The sequence below is a fragment of the Planococcus citri genome, chromosome 2 (assembly GCF_950023065.1).
Source record: "Planococcus citri chromosome 2, ihPlaCitr1.1, whole genome shotgun sequence".
In the NCBI taxonomy this organism is placed as follows: Eukaryota; Metazoa; Arthropoda; class Insecta; order Hemiptera; family Pseudococcidae; genus Planococcus; species Planococcus citri.
In genome coordinates, this window is record NC_088678.1 from 30,477,759 (window position 1) to 30,493,684 (window position 15,926).

Consider the following 15,926-nt stretch of genomic DNA (forward strand, 5'->3'; position numbering starts at 1 on the left):
GTTTTTTAAAATCAAGTTTTAATAATTTTTATGTATAGTCTTTGTTTTTTCATCTTGTTTTTTTCCTTATAGGATTATGAATTTTGAGTACTGATTGAAAATCAATTTTAAAATTTACCTATATTAAACTACAATTAGCTCATTTTTCAACTTTTTTTTCATTGAAAAACTGGAGCTACACGTTAATAATTCCTGAAAAAAATAAAAACAATTTATGTCAAAGAATAGTAAACCATTATTTTTCAAAATCTGATTTGGGATGGAGAAAAGCCGAGGGCCAAACCACATTTACCTACTCAGGGATCGTTTTTGGTTTTCCATTGTTTGGAACCTACATACATACTTACAGGGCCGTCGAGAGAGAGGGCGAGGGCAAAGGGAGGGCCCAGCAAAAAAAGAGCCTGTGATAAAAGAAACCCCTGTTTTATTACTTCTCAAAACACAAATTTTCAAAAGCTTTTGCCCTTGCTTCGCTCGGACTATGTTTGCTTTTCTTATTCAATCTTGAAATTTCTAAAAAAAATATCTTTCAACTTTGAAGTTTTATAAACTTCTCGTATAAAAAGTATCGTTTTTATGCCTCTCGAAATACAAATTTTCACGAGCTTCGCCCTCACTTGGACTTGTTCTCTTTTCTTTTTCAAAATTAATATTCGAAAAAAATATTTAAAATTTTCAAATTTTCAAACCAAAAAATAAATCATTTATATAAAAAAACATCGTTTTTAGTTCTCTCAAAATACAAATTTTCAAAAGTTTTCGCACTCGCTTCGCTTGGGTCTGTTCTTTAGGTCTTGCCCTTGCTTCTTGCTCTGGAATTCACATTCGAGCCCTCAAAAATCCCAAAACAGAAAATTTAAATTTCTATGTCATATGTATGAATTTGATATCAACCGGCAACATTGTTAATTTTTTCCAGTAGTAGTCGGAACTTTTCAGTCGAACTCCCCCCCCCCTCCCCTCACAAAAAAATCTATACAGTTTCGTCCCTAAAAATGGGGACAAATTAGGTTATATTTTCCCTGGGCCCGCATTGGCTCTCGACGACCCTGGGGTAGGTTTGCAATGCACATTTTGCGACCATTTTTCGAGATCGTACAAAACGTCATCAATTTGAATTTCAGAATTTTGTTACAGGTGCCCTCTTCGTTCTTTCATATTATACTCTTTCATATCCTGGAAAAGCTCGAATTTAATAACAGAAAAGTAAGGTTTTCGCGAATTTTAAGCTATTTTTAATACAGTTAAGTAGATATTAGAGGTAGACTGTATAGTGTAGACCTATACAGACGTATCCTTTTAATCCTTCGCGTAGGTATACTCATTGTTCCTTTACCACCTATTTTTCAAACAATTATGTATACATTTAAAATACTGGCTGCTGAAGTATTACAATGAAAATATATACGGATTTGAGTATATAAGTACACCACACGATATATTATAGTATGGGTAATATTTAAGTAGATTGAAAGGCTATGTTGCGAAAAAAGGTAGGCTGCATACACGGTGGCGTAATTCAATGAAGCGATACTAAACGAACGTATAATCTTCTCAAAGCTTTCGCGAGTTAGGCCTTGATACAACGTGGATGGTACAGGGGGGGGGGGAGGTCGGGGTATCATCATTACATTTGACAGCAGCGATTTTTGAAATTTTGCAATAACCACGCGAACATGTCTTTCCTTCTCCTGCATAATAGCAAGCGGCAAGCACCCAAGACGCGAATTGGAAATTGGTGAAAATGTGAAAACTTGGCGAGCTTTTCCAACGCCAGCGCAGCGTTACGAGGGGTCTTAATTCGAAAGTTTTGAACGAGGATGTTGCAGTACGCGTATATAGCTGTGCTGTGTGTAGAGAGACGAGAGACTATAGAGAGTGAATGCGAGCTTTCGGTGCTTTCGGCGTGCTAGAGAGTATTGATTGCGTTGATACGGCAGCGCATATAGAGAGCGGAAAATAAGGAGAAGGATAGCCTTTTGAAAATTCCCCTACGTCAGCAGCACAGCCGGCACTATCCCACCACACGAGTTGAAAATCGAATTTACCATTAATGAGAAGACGAAGGGAGAAAACCCATTGGTTAGCAGTACCAACAATGGGAAAGGCGTGGCGATATATTATACACGAATGAATGAACTTCGGCAGTCTAGCCTGCAGCATTTGCTATTATCTGTTATTGGTCCTCAGACGAATCCTCTCGTCAGATACCGCACGCGAATCCTATTTAAATTTAATCGTCGCCGCGGTCTTTTAACATCATGATAGCTGTGTGCAAAAAATATATATATACGAGAAAAACCAAAGAAAAACATTCGTCGACAACGATATGCTAAAATATCGCCGATAAATAACCTCGTGTAATTGACCCTTGTAAAGTTTCTGTTTGCAGTTGTGTTCCATCGATGTGCTATACTTACATAATACGAGTTGTTTCTATCGAGAAATCGTGTCGATTAGCTCTCTTATATACAGTCTTAACTTAGTGGTTGTTGTACTCAAAGGTCGTCTTGGTTGCCTATATGTACTACAAGCTTCGGTGAATTTTCAAAGTTTATTTTTCACGTGGTGTATTTTGTTATGTTTTGTGCAGATCTAACCTACCTATTTGATTTTTTCCAAGGATTGAACGTATTGATAAAAATTGAAATATTTCTTTCATGCGAAAAGCCTATACATATTTGGTATTGGCGTAAATAAAAGGAAAATTTTGTTATCGAGGTGTTTTTACGAAACATATCTACGAATATTTTTTCTTTCAAATTATTATTCGTACACGTGCCTATACACCTACCAACCTATATCGTATATTTTGTTATTTATAAGACGTTTGGTTATTTATAAAAAGAGGGTGATTTCTTTCACTATCAAATACCAATAGACGCAGTTCAGGGTTAAGCTCGCAAAATATTTTTTTTTCTTCATTTCCAAGTGTTTGTGTGATACATATAGGTACACCACACATCAAGTAGGTATAAGGCATGCCTACATGAAAAGATGGTAATCTATTTAGAAAAAAATTCAAAGTCTAAGACGAATAAGTATATACTGGCGAAATTTCAGAAATGGCGATCAAGCTCGGTCAAGCAATAATGAATAAATGCCTACTCATCAAATTTTGTGTTACAGTCTGTTTTGAGCATGAATTGCATCATGTTCCAAGTAGATAGGTACTCTTTTAAAATGGGGAATTAATTTTTGCCTTATTATTTTGACAAACGGAGTTCTGAAGCACGATTCGATCGTTAGAGAAGTTACACACGACGAGCACCAATGCGATGCCGGCTCATCTTCTTTTGGGTCCTTCATTATTCCGCCTCATTATCTTACATACATACTACGCTCTGTCTGAGTGTTGGTGTAGATATCCGTGTTTGAGCATTGAACCACGGTGGTTTACGTTTACGTATGAGTGGAATGTTCTCACGTTAAGGAGATGGAGTGGATGGTTTTTGATGCTTACGTCGATTGAATCGGTTAAATGGTTTTATTCTCGGTGTACGTGTGTAGGTACTTGCGGATAAGTTTTCCTGTATGGTTGACATACAGGGTGTCCTATTAGAAATCAGCAATGTTTTGGATTAAGATACGTGATGATTGGGGGATGAGAAATTAAGAAATTATCTAATTAGGTATAGGGTGAAGGGGTGAAAATATTAAAAAAACAGCGGCACAACTACATACCTACTCATTTTGAAAAAAATTCACCAGGGGGTAGTCTATCTAGCAAGGGGGGGGGGGAATTCGACGCCAATTCGACCAAAAGAGGTAAGGGGGTCGGCGATTTTTTTTGAAATGTTTCCTGTGGGAAGACCTTTTGAAGGAATGACTAATGGCACAAATCGCAGCCCTGTAGCCCATTTTCGAAGGAAGTTGGGGGGGGGGGTCAAAGTTTTCAGTGAACTTGAAATATCATCCATTTCAGCAGTGGATTACTCGGTAACCGCGATACCTATCAAAATTGAACTTTTTCCAATAGTTAGAGGTTTTAAAAGGCTTTTTGATGATATCATAAAAATCAGTGTTGCCACTTTTTTTCGAACAAAAAATTAGCTGGAAAAGTTTCAAAACGTAGTTTTTATTTCCGACTCTCAAAAATTCTGAAAAAAAACAAATATATGTATTATGGACAACTTTCCATGCTGAACAACATATTAAAAAATTGGGATGACGTTATTTCGTAAAGTCGATGGCTTACAAATCGAAAAAAATTGAAAAAACGTTCCAAAATTGTCTGAAGACATATCAAAAGCTATCTTATATCCCAAGATTTATTCAAAAGTTTTAAATTGAAAAATCTTTCCAAAATCGTCATAAGATCAATTCAAAATCCATTTGAAACACCAAGACAGCTAAGGAAAACAGGGAGAATGATGGTGTGGAGAGCCAGAATTGACTCAGGTAACTTATCACCCCTCCTCCTCCTCCTCCTCCTCAATAAAAATTAGATTCCAGAAAAATTATTAAATTCCTTTTTTTATCCATTGTACCTATCTATTGAAAAAATTGAAAGTTCCCCTTTTAATTCGTAAAGTTGATTTTGTCAACCACTAACAAGAGATCATATCGAGATGACGCCTTCCAATTTGAACGAAACCGTGATTTTTTGAAAGAGCATGGTTTGAAACCCTATAACCAACATTTCAACTGCCCAAATTGATTTTAACATTTTCAGCTGGCTATTCATGCTTTGAAAAATCATTATTCGGTAAAAATGATTAACATTTAACCACTTCGGACTATTTTGAATTTGCGCCGATTTCCACGAGAACACTTCGAGTGTTTTTTTCTGACCGGCATTAAGTAATTTAAACAGTTGGAAAAAATTCAAAAAACCAAAATTTTCCTGTTTGTAAGAAAATTATTGAAATTTTCGCGAATGGCAATCAAAACCAACCACCTCTAGCTATTCTAGTGCCTTCGCAGCGATTTTCGATTCCGTAGAACTTTAAGACTTCAGAAAACAGAGGCGCCCATATAAGATTTTGAGTTCTGACTCATTCTAGACATGTTCTACGAGTTGAATCAAAATCTGAGCTAACAAGGAAACGTCATGAGGTGTCACACTCCGATTTGAACGGGACAGCGATTTTTGGAAAGAGCATAGTCTAAAACCCCCAAAACCAAATTTTCAGCTGCCCAAGTTCATTTTTCGATTTTTGGTGAATTTTTGAAAATTCAAAATTGACTGTTTTTGGGAATTTATGCTTTTTTTTAAAAGTACGTACTTGATCAGTAAAAATGGTCAAAATAAGTCCCAAAACTAATATTAATTACCCAAATCCAAATTTTACCATTTCCAGCCATTCTGGAGCCTCCAGCGCGATTTTTCAATTTCTCCAGAATTTTGAATTTGCTCCTGAAGACGTGAATATGAAGTTGGGCAGCTAAAAATCGAGTTGTATATTACAATCGACCTGTTCAACGAGTTTATCTACATTTGAGCTGATTTTGGGGGTGACACCTCAAGAGTGGTTTTTTGACCAGCTTTTTTCAAAATTAAAAAATCCAACAAATCAAAAGTTTCCCGTTTGTGTGGAAATTTTTGAAATTCACGCAAATCGTTGTATTTTGTCCAAAACTGACCTCCCCAAATCCAAATTTCACAATTTCCAGTCATTCTTGAGCCTCCAGCGCGATTTTTCAATTTCTCCAGAATTTTGAATTTGCTCCAGAAGACGTGAATATGAAGTTGGGCAGCTAAAAATCGAGTCGTATATTACACTCGACCTGTTTAATGAGCTTATCTACATTTGAGCCGATTTCGGGAGTGACACCTCAAGACTGGTTTTTTGACCAGCTTTTTTCAAAATTAAAAAATCAAAAAAATCAAAAGATAACCGTTTGTGACGAAATTTTTGAAATTTGTGCGAATCGCTGTATTTCTTCAAGAACTAACCCCCGGAGCGCAAATTCTACCATTTCCAGCCGTTTTGGAGCGAGAGTGACTCCTCAAAAAACCACTCTTGAGTTGTCACTCCCAAAATTGGCTCAAATGTAGATAAACTCGTTTAACAGGTCGAGTGTAATATACCACTCGATTTTTAGCTGCCCAACTTCATATTCACGTCTTCTGGAGCAAATTCAAAATTCTGGAGAAATTGAAAAATCGCGCTGGAGGCTCCAGAATGGCGGGAAATTGTGAAATTTGGATTTGGGGGATTAGTTTTTGACAAAATACAGCGATTTACGTGAATTTTGAAAATTTCCACATAAACGGAAAACTTTTGATTTTCTGGATTTTTGAATTTTGAAAAAAACTGGTCAAAAAACCACTCTTGAGGTGTCACTCCCAAAATCGGCTCAAATGCAGATAAACTCGTTAAACAGGTCGAGTGTAATATACAATTAGATTTTAGCTGCCCAACTTCATATTCACGTCTTCTGGAGCAAATTCAAAATTCTGGAGAAATTGAAAAATCGCGCTGGAGGCTCCAGAATGGCTGGAAATGGTAAAATTTGGATTTGAGTAATTAATATTAGTTTTGGGATTTATTTTGATCATTTTTACTGATCAAGTACGCACTTTTTTAAAAAAAAGCATAAATTCCCAAAAACAGTCAATTTTGAATTTTCAAAAATTTGCCAAAAATCGAAATATGGACCTGGGCAGCTAAAAATTTGGTTTTGGGGGTCTTAGACTATGCTCTTTCCAAAAATCGCGGTCCCGTTCAAATCGGAGTATGACACCTCAAGAGGTTCCCTTGTAAGATTATGGTTATTGGGATTCAAGATCATACTCATGATGAAATCATCGATAGAATAAATAAAAATATGATTTGATTCAGCGCCTAATTTTCAACTATTCAGAAAATTTAAATTGTTGAAACTTTGAGCTTTAGTGGGTAGTAGGGAAGGGTGTGAACATTGATTCTAAAATTTTCCTACGTCTTGTTGAAGTCATTTACCTATCCATGATGTTTTTTTTAGGCTATATAATAACCAAGAAAAGTTGAAGAACAACCCACCTTAGAAGAGACTCTGGTCATATTAAGCTTCTGTTGACGACTGACGTGGAAAAAATTATCCAATCTCGAAAAGAAAAACAATTATTAAAACCTCTCGTGTTTATGTAAATAACGAATTCAAACTCTATAGTATAACTTCGACTGTGTTGACGTTTTTAAAGAAATTCCGGTTTCGTCGCTGTATGAATATTCGTTGATTTGATATGTATTAGTTATACCTACTCCACAGCCAAGTGTGGTATTTTGTAGATTCATATGCTCGTAGTAGGTATTATACGAAAGCAACAAGTACGATGGGTATATAGTTAATAGTCCATTTGTATATACGTGACAAGCCGTCAAAGCTGTGAAACCCAAAGCACATATAAGCGGGATACCGGCTGCCTAAAAGTACCTATGTACGCGTATACTAGAGTAAATGAAAAAGCCGCCAATGGTGTATTCGCCTCGACCAGCGGCATCGCATATTACTCGCATCTCCCGCGGATCCTCGTTAATGACTCTATGATTACTACTGCCGTGTCATTCTTTATGAAAAGCTGTTTCATTAACTGATAATCAACGAGTTGCTTTGACCTGTTTGATAAATCGTACACCTATATCGCGTACAGACGCGCGCTTCTCGAATCGTTCGCGAACTCAGTTCTTTTGAGAAAAAGTTTTTTTTTTATCTCAAAAAACTACCCAGAGAACCCAGATTTCAAAATGACATAAAATTCGCTTCTTCTTCTTCTAGCGCCTTATCACGAACGTGTGTTCTGGAAGCAGCGAGAAGTGAACGCCGAAAGACCCTCCAAAAAGATAAGCCTCTCGCTATTGTTGACAAAACAGAATTTCGTGTATTGTGCTTGGAAATTAGGCCGATGATATAGGTTCAAAGGTACGCGGACATGTAGTCTGGAACGATATCGCCCTTCGTGGTGTTATAACTAATAGAATTTATAGTAGCTGTTTATACACGTTGGTTGCTGGCTCCTTTCGAAAATCTACCATATAATAATAGTATAATACCGGCAAAAGAAACCGCCTTGTTTGTGTTTCTTTCCGACAAAGCTAGTTAAACAATATACCAAGATATCAGGAATCCGCGGTCTGTTTTTTGCCTCATCGTAACAATACAATGTAAAAGTACATAGTGCTCCTATACTTATAGTACACCGTGTAGGTACCGGGTACCCCGTACCCGAAGCTGCGGGTACGGTAGGTGTGTGCTCCGTATTAAAGTTATTCTTACCGCTTTATCCTGCAAGTTTTCGGCTTGGTTGAGGTTTTTAAAAAATTATTCCTAGTTTGACGAAGGCAGAAGTGTGTTGGAAGTTGATGCCTGTGGCTGCGAAGTTGGAAGGTGCCTGTGGATGTTTTTGAAAAGGCTGGTAAATGGGGATATTGAAAGAAAGAGAGAAGAAGGGTACAAACTACTCGTACAATTGGTTGATTTTTTTTATCGGCAACCTTAAGCTGTTCAAGAGGGGAGAGGAAGGTTGAATAATGAATATGGATCCGAAAATTTGAAATTTCTCCCAAAAACGTCTCTTTGAGGTCATTTAATCCACAAATTTTTGTCGAGTACACAGATATTTATAAGAAGGTAGGATTGGGAGAAGATGGGTAAGATGGCTCTTTTATCTACATTACCTATACAAGGGAACCTCTTGAGATGTCCGCCTCCGATTTGAACGGGACCGCGATTTTTTGAAAGAGCATGGTCTAAAACCCCCACAACCAAATTTTCAGCTACCCAACTTCATTTTTCGATTTTTGGCGAATTTTTGAGAATTCAAAATTGACTGTTTGGTGATTTATACTTTTTTCAAAAAAGTACGTACATGATCAATGATCAGTAAAAATGATCAAAATAAATCCTAAAACTGATATTAATTCCCCAAATCCAAATTTCGTAATTTCCAGCCATTCTGGAGGCTCCAGCGCAATTTTTCAATTTCTCCAGAATTTTCAATTTGCTCCAGACGACGTTAATATGAAGTTGGGCAGCTGAAAATCGGGTTGTATGTTATACTCGACCTGTTTAACGAATTTATCCGCATTTGAGCCGATTCTGGAGGGGACACCTCAAAAGTGGTTTTTTGACCAGCTTTTTTTCAAAATCAAAATATTCAAAAATCAAAAATTTTCCGTATGCGAGAAAATTTTCAAAATTTGCGCGAATCGCAGTATTTTGTCATGAACTAACCCCACGAGGACGAATTTCGCCATTTACAACAATTCTGGAGGCTCCAGCGCGATTTTTCAATTTCTCCAGATTTTTGAATTTGCTCCGGAAGGCGTGGATATGAACTTGGGCAGCTAAAAATCGAGTTCTGTGTTATGCTCGACCTGTTTAACGAGTTTATCCACATTTGAGCCGATTCTGGAGGGGACACTTCAAGAGTGGTTTTTTGACCAGCTTTTTTTCAAAATAAAAATATTCAAAAATCAAAAATTTCTCGTTTGCGAGAAAATTTTTGAAATTTGCGCGAATCGCTGTATTTTGTCATTAATTAACCCCACGAGAGTGAATTTCGCCATTTCCAGCCTTTCTGGGGCCTCCCTTTAATTTTTGGATATTTTTATTATGAAAAAAGCTGGTCAAAAAACCCCTCTTGAGGTGTCCCCTCCAAAATCGGTTCAAATGTGGATAAATTCGTTAAAGAGGTCGGGTATAATACGCAACTCGATTTTTAACTGCCCAACTTCATATTCACGCCTTCTGGAGCAAATTGAAAATTCTGGAGAAATTCAAAAATCGCGCTGGAGACTCAAGAATGGCTGGAAATGACGAAATTTGGATTCGGGGAATTAATATCAGTTTTAGGATTTATTTTGATCATTTTTACTGATCATGTACGTACTTTTTTGAAAAAAAGTATGAATTACCAAAAACAGTCAATTTTGAATTTTCAAACGTTCGCCAAATATCGAGATATGAAGTTGGGGAGCTGAATATTCGGTTGTGGGGGCTTCAGACTATGCTCTTTCCAAAAATCGCGGTCCCGTTCAAATCGGAGGCGGACGCCTCTAGAGGTTCTCTTGCTAGTTCGAATTTTAACGCCTTGCCTTCGGCAGCTCGTGGCGCTGATATCAGTGTGTAGCTGACTTTGGGATACAAAAAAAAAATTCAGTCACTTTCTGACATTATGTCAGGCTTGATCGACTTTCAGAGACATTGATTTTTGAAAACGGGAAAAAATATTCTTGGTTTTCTGACATTATGCCAGACTTTAAAAAACTGGAAACAAAATCGATCAATCGATGTGAGGTTGATTTGGAAAACTTGGAGAAAAACATGTTGACTTTCTGACAATGTGTTAGACTTGGCAGAAAAAATTGAAAAATTACCAAAATTATACGAGGTACCCATTACCTGTTAATTGACTTTCAAAAACGATTTTCAGATTATTTTTCAAACGTTTTTCAAAAATTTGGAATTTTGAACATTGAGTCAACTTGAACAAGAAATATATCCATAATTTAAAACTCTCCTTAGAGAGGAGACTTTATCTTCTGCCAATTTCAAATATTCCTCCCCCCCCCACACCAAAAAAAATCAAATTTGATAGCGACTTCCTTTTTAGTGAACCAAATTTCAGTTCAATTGGGTTTGGTGATAGCAAAATTTTATTCGTAAAAAAGACATCTGAAAGCTTTAAAAATTTGCCTCAAATGCATACTTAATTTTACGAGAAATGTAATTTTCAAAAATTTTCTCGAAGTTTCAAAACAACTCAAAACGATTTGAAACAACTTCAATTCGATTTAGAGCAGGTAAAAGAGACCGGGGAGAACAATAGAGAGCATACAAATCAAATTTCAACTTCTACACGGTTATTTTAGGATAATTGGATACCATTACTTTTTTCCATTTTCAGAGCAAATCAAAAAATTCTCCAAAATTCAAGAAATGGGCTTAAAGACTGAAATTTTGGCTGATTATTAGATACTTTTGCATATATTCTTTTGATTAAATTAAATTTAGATTTCAGATACAAAATTTTCAGAATTTCGGATACCTCTCACTGTTAAGTGGGCCAACAGTGTTTGTCAAAAAATTTAAAAAATTGCAAAAAAAAACATACCTTATTTTGGCCATGCTTTACAAATTTTCGATCAAAATCAATACTAGATCAATCAATCAATCAATCAATCAATCAAGCTTTATTTTACAAGTGTTACAAATTCAACTATATATAGATAACACTCGTGGCCGTAAGAAAGGGCAAAAGCCTCCCCCAGCCTGCACCATTCTTTCCTGTCCTGGGCGATCTTTTGAAATTGGTGATGGGTCAGTAGTTTCCTGAAGTCGTCCCTCCACCTAGCCCTCTGTTTCCCTTGCCTTCTTGCCCCTGTATTGAACCAGAAAGTGACTTTTTGTGTCCATCTGTTGTCCCTTAATCTGGCCACATGGCCCCCACCCCCATTTTTTGGATTTTATCAGTTTGATTGCGTTCCGATTATTTTTTAATTTCATTTTAATTGTTTTGAGTTTAATCCGATCTTTTTTTTTTAAATTTAGCATGGATCTTTCCATTGAATTTTGAGTAGTTCTTATTTTTTGTTCTATTTTTTTTGATATTGTCCATGTTTCAGAGCCATACGTAAGAGTTGGGAAGACACATGTGATGAAAGTTTCACTTTTTATTTTTGCTGAGAAGGGACCTTTGAAAATAAATTTTAGCAGTCTGGAGGAGGTGTTCGGAGATCTGGGATGGGGAAAAAAGGCGTTTAAAAATTAATGGGGAGTACTTGAGCGACCTGAGATTCGCAGATGATGCAACACTGGTATGTAGCAGGGTCAAAACAGGAGATTGAAAAAATTATAGCAGAACTGAATGAAAGGGGACGAAACGCAGGTTTGGCAATGAATTTATCAAAAACAAAATTACTTAACAATGTGGGTCAAAGCTATGACATAGCCATAAATGGAGAAAAATTGAAACTGTAGAATGTGTAATCTATCTTGGACAAAAAATTTCATGCAAAAACAATCAAATAGAAGAAGTTGAAAGAAGAATAACTCTGGTTTGGTCACTAGATCAATAGGAGTCAGTAAATACTTTTTTCTCTGGTCATGAGGGACTAACAATTTTTTCAGATTTTTCTTTAATTTTTATTCGAGAAAATATTCAAAACTTTTTTTCAATCATATACTTTCAGATTTTCACGTTTTTTCTCAGTTTATTACGTATCACTTGAGAAAATTTTAAAAAAATTCAAATTCCTATTAAAAAGAAAAAATAAATTGAAATTTTCAAAATTTTGATTTAAAAGATGAAAAAAGGGCTTTCCTCAAGTATATCAATATTATTTCCATGAAATTTTTGTTGTTTGCATTCTACATCATTAAAGAATCAAATCATCAAAATTCCAAAAGAAGAAGAAAACGAACGAGAAATTTTTAATTTAATTATAAAATGGAAAAGCAGGACAATTTTTCAACGAGGGATGGAAGAGTTAGAATTGTATCAGTATAGAAAAGTTTTTTTGAAAATCAAAATTCTAATAAAGTGAGGATGAGACTGAGAACAAATAAAATTTTAATGATTAAAAATTGTAAAAAACTGGAAAAGTATAGGGAAGAGCCGAACTTTAAGAAGAATCTTCTATCAAATATTTCAATTTTTGAGGCGAGGGGGAAGGCATCAAAATTTTTGCAAAAAAATAGATAAAATTGTTTGAAGTTTAATTTGAAAATGGTAAAAAGCAGAGGTTCAATTTTTGCAAAAATAAAAAAGCAGCGGGAAAGCAGGATAGCAGGACACATGAGGAAAAAAGAAGCCAAATGCAGAATAAGCGCGATTGTTAGACAGTAATTAGACACCCTGTGATTTCATTTCTACTCAAATGTTCAGCTCTTGAGCATTTTTCTTTCAAGTTGCACAATTTCCAAAATTTTTCCATTAATTTTTCGTCATGTAAGTACAGAAAAAAAGTACAAAAAATTGTATATTTGAGTAGAGTTGGGGAGATTTTTGCCTGGGTACCCAGTTTGCATTTTCTTAGATTTGTGGTTCATCAGCTCTAAGTAAATGATTCAGAATATCAAACTCGATACAAGATTAAATTTTTAGCTTGTGTTTATCAATACTTATCTTATAAATGAAGTAGACCCCATCGTAAAAAAAAATGAAGCAAAATCCCGAACAAAACCTAACCTCTGAGAGGAGGTACTTATGAGTTCTAAACATTTCCCAACACGTCAGTTATATTATTTTCTCTTCGAGAAAGGTCTTCTCTAATTTCAACATAATGTCACCTTTCTTTTTCTTTTAGCTTCTAACGGTACCTATTTGAAATGGCCAGTCCACTAGGAAAAAACTCCATCGATACAATAATTAATATATGTACAAAAAAAAAGCAAAATACCGTTGCAATATTGGTCGCACACGATACTTCGAGTGAGAAAAAAAGGTAAAACAACAATGGAAAAGAGTTAAGATTTCGAAAATCCCTAAAGGTTATTAAAAATAAAACACACATAAGGGGGTATCGCTATTCTATTCGGTTTCGAGCCCAGAAAGGATGTCATTTCACGTAGCCAGTTATCAAGAATACCGAGTGACGAGTGCCTACCATAACATATATATAAAGATGAAAGTTTAAAAAATCAATTGTATCTCATTAGGCGTCAATGAAAATGAACGCTTTTAGGATCTACAAAGACCGATACTTCTGCCACCGTTTCGTTCCGTTTGTTGTTAACGGTAAAGCTAATTTTCCAGAAGTATTGAAATTAATTTGCTCGCGGTTAAAGGTACCTTTGGCGAATATGCGCAAACAATACTTGTTTACAGCGGTAGACTATAATATGAAACCAGTCGTAGATTTTATTAGAAGACTAACTGGCGCCCGTTCAATTTTACCACCCACGTTATAACCTGACAGATAGATACGTACGATATAACTACTTGGAAAAGAGAAAACGGTACAAGCTACCTCCCGTTGTTAGTGCTTACCTATAGTTGAAGAGTATCTTTTCAAAATGTCTACTAAAAAGTATAGGGTTAAATTTCAAAGATTGAAAAAAAAAGTCTACGTCCGTATCTCCGTATAATCTGCCGTTATTGTAAATGTACAGTAGGTACATGGTACAGTATGTCTAGGTAGCTGAGATGAGATAGTATGTAGTACAAAACGAGGTGTGGATGCGAGTGGTTTTTTTCCCGAATCATATTTACCCCTTTTTCAGTTGGTAGAATGTTATAAAGAGGTACTAGAAAATAGAAATTGTCGAACACTTCATGTTCATCCTGTAAACGTACATATGTATTAGGGACTTTTTTGATTCTGTTGAAGGATTTGACTCGATTGTTAGGTCATTGAAATGCATAATGTGTAGTAGGTACCATTCCACATACAATAAATTGACAATTCTTTTCATTTGAAGGGATATAGGTACAATTTATAGTTTTTTTTTTTGTTTTTATACCTACTCAGAAGTTTGAAAATTACTCAAAATAGGAGGTGAGTCAACATGTTCTCAAAAATGCAATCTTCAAAATAACCATTTTGATAGTTCGCATGAGACCTTTTCAAAAATTCTGTACATCACGACCCAAGTTTGGACTCAAAATTCTTCAAAAGTGCTCAATTTTTTTTTTGATTTTCTGTCGAAATTTCAACTCATTTTGATCGGTCGCATGACATATTTTTCAAAAATCTTGAAAATCATAATTCATAAGTAACCCACGCTTACAAGGGAATCTCTTGAGGTGACACACTCCGATTTGAACGGGACCGCAAATTTTGGAAAGAGCATAGTCTGAAACACCCAAAACCAAATTTTCAGCTGTCCAAGTTCATTTTTCGATTTTTGGCGAATTTTTGAAAATTCAAAATTGACTGTTTTTAGGAATTTATACTTTTTTTAAAAAGTACGTACTTGATCAGTAAAAATGGTCAAAGTAAGTCCCAAAACTAATATTAACTATCCAAATTTCACAATTTCCAGCCATTCTGGAGCCTCCAGCGCGATTTTTCAATTTCTCCAGAATTTTGAATTTGCTCCAGAAGGCGTGAATATGCAGTTGGACAGCTAAAAATCGAGTTGTATGTATACTACATTTGAGCCGATTTTGAGAGTGACACTTCAAGAGTGGTTTTTTGAGGTGTCACTGGAAATGGTGGAATTTGCGTTCCGGAGGTTAGTTCTTGAAGAAATACAGCGATTCGCACAAATTTCAAAAATTTCCTCACAAACGGTCATCTTTTGATTTTTTGGATTTTTTAATTTTGAAAAAAGCTGGTCAAAAAACTACTCTTGAGGTGTCACTTCCGAAATCGGCTCAAATGCAGATAAACTCGTTAAACAGGTCGAGTATAATATACAACTCGATTTTTAGCTGCCCAACTGCATATTCACGCCTTCTGGAGCAAATTCAAAATTCTGGAGAAATTGAAAAATCACGCTGGAGGCTCCAGAATGCCTGGAAATTGTGAAATTTGAATTTGGAGGGTTAGTTTTGGACAAAATACAGCGATTCGCGTGAATTTCAAAAATTGCCACACAAACGGGAAACTTTTGATTTTTTGGATTTTTCAATTTTGAAAAAAGCTGGTCAAAAAACCACTTTTGAGGTGTCACTCTCAAAATCGGCTCAAATGTGGATAAACTCGTTAAGCAGGTCGAGTGTAATATACAACTCGATTTTTAGCTGTCCAACTTCATATTCACGTCTTCTGGTGCAAATTCAAAATTTTGGAGAAATTGAAAAATTGCGCTGGAGGCTCCAGAATGGCTGGAAATTGTGAAATTTAGATTTGGGTAATTAATATTAGTTTTGGGACTTACTTTGACCAATTTTACTGATCAAGTACGTACTTCTTAAAAAAAAAGTATAAATTCCTAAAAACAGTCAATTTTGAATTTTCAAAAATTCGCCAAAAATCGAAAAATGAACTTGGGCAGCTGAAATTTGGTTTTGGGGGTTTTAGACAACGTTCTTTCCAAAAATCGCGGTAGTA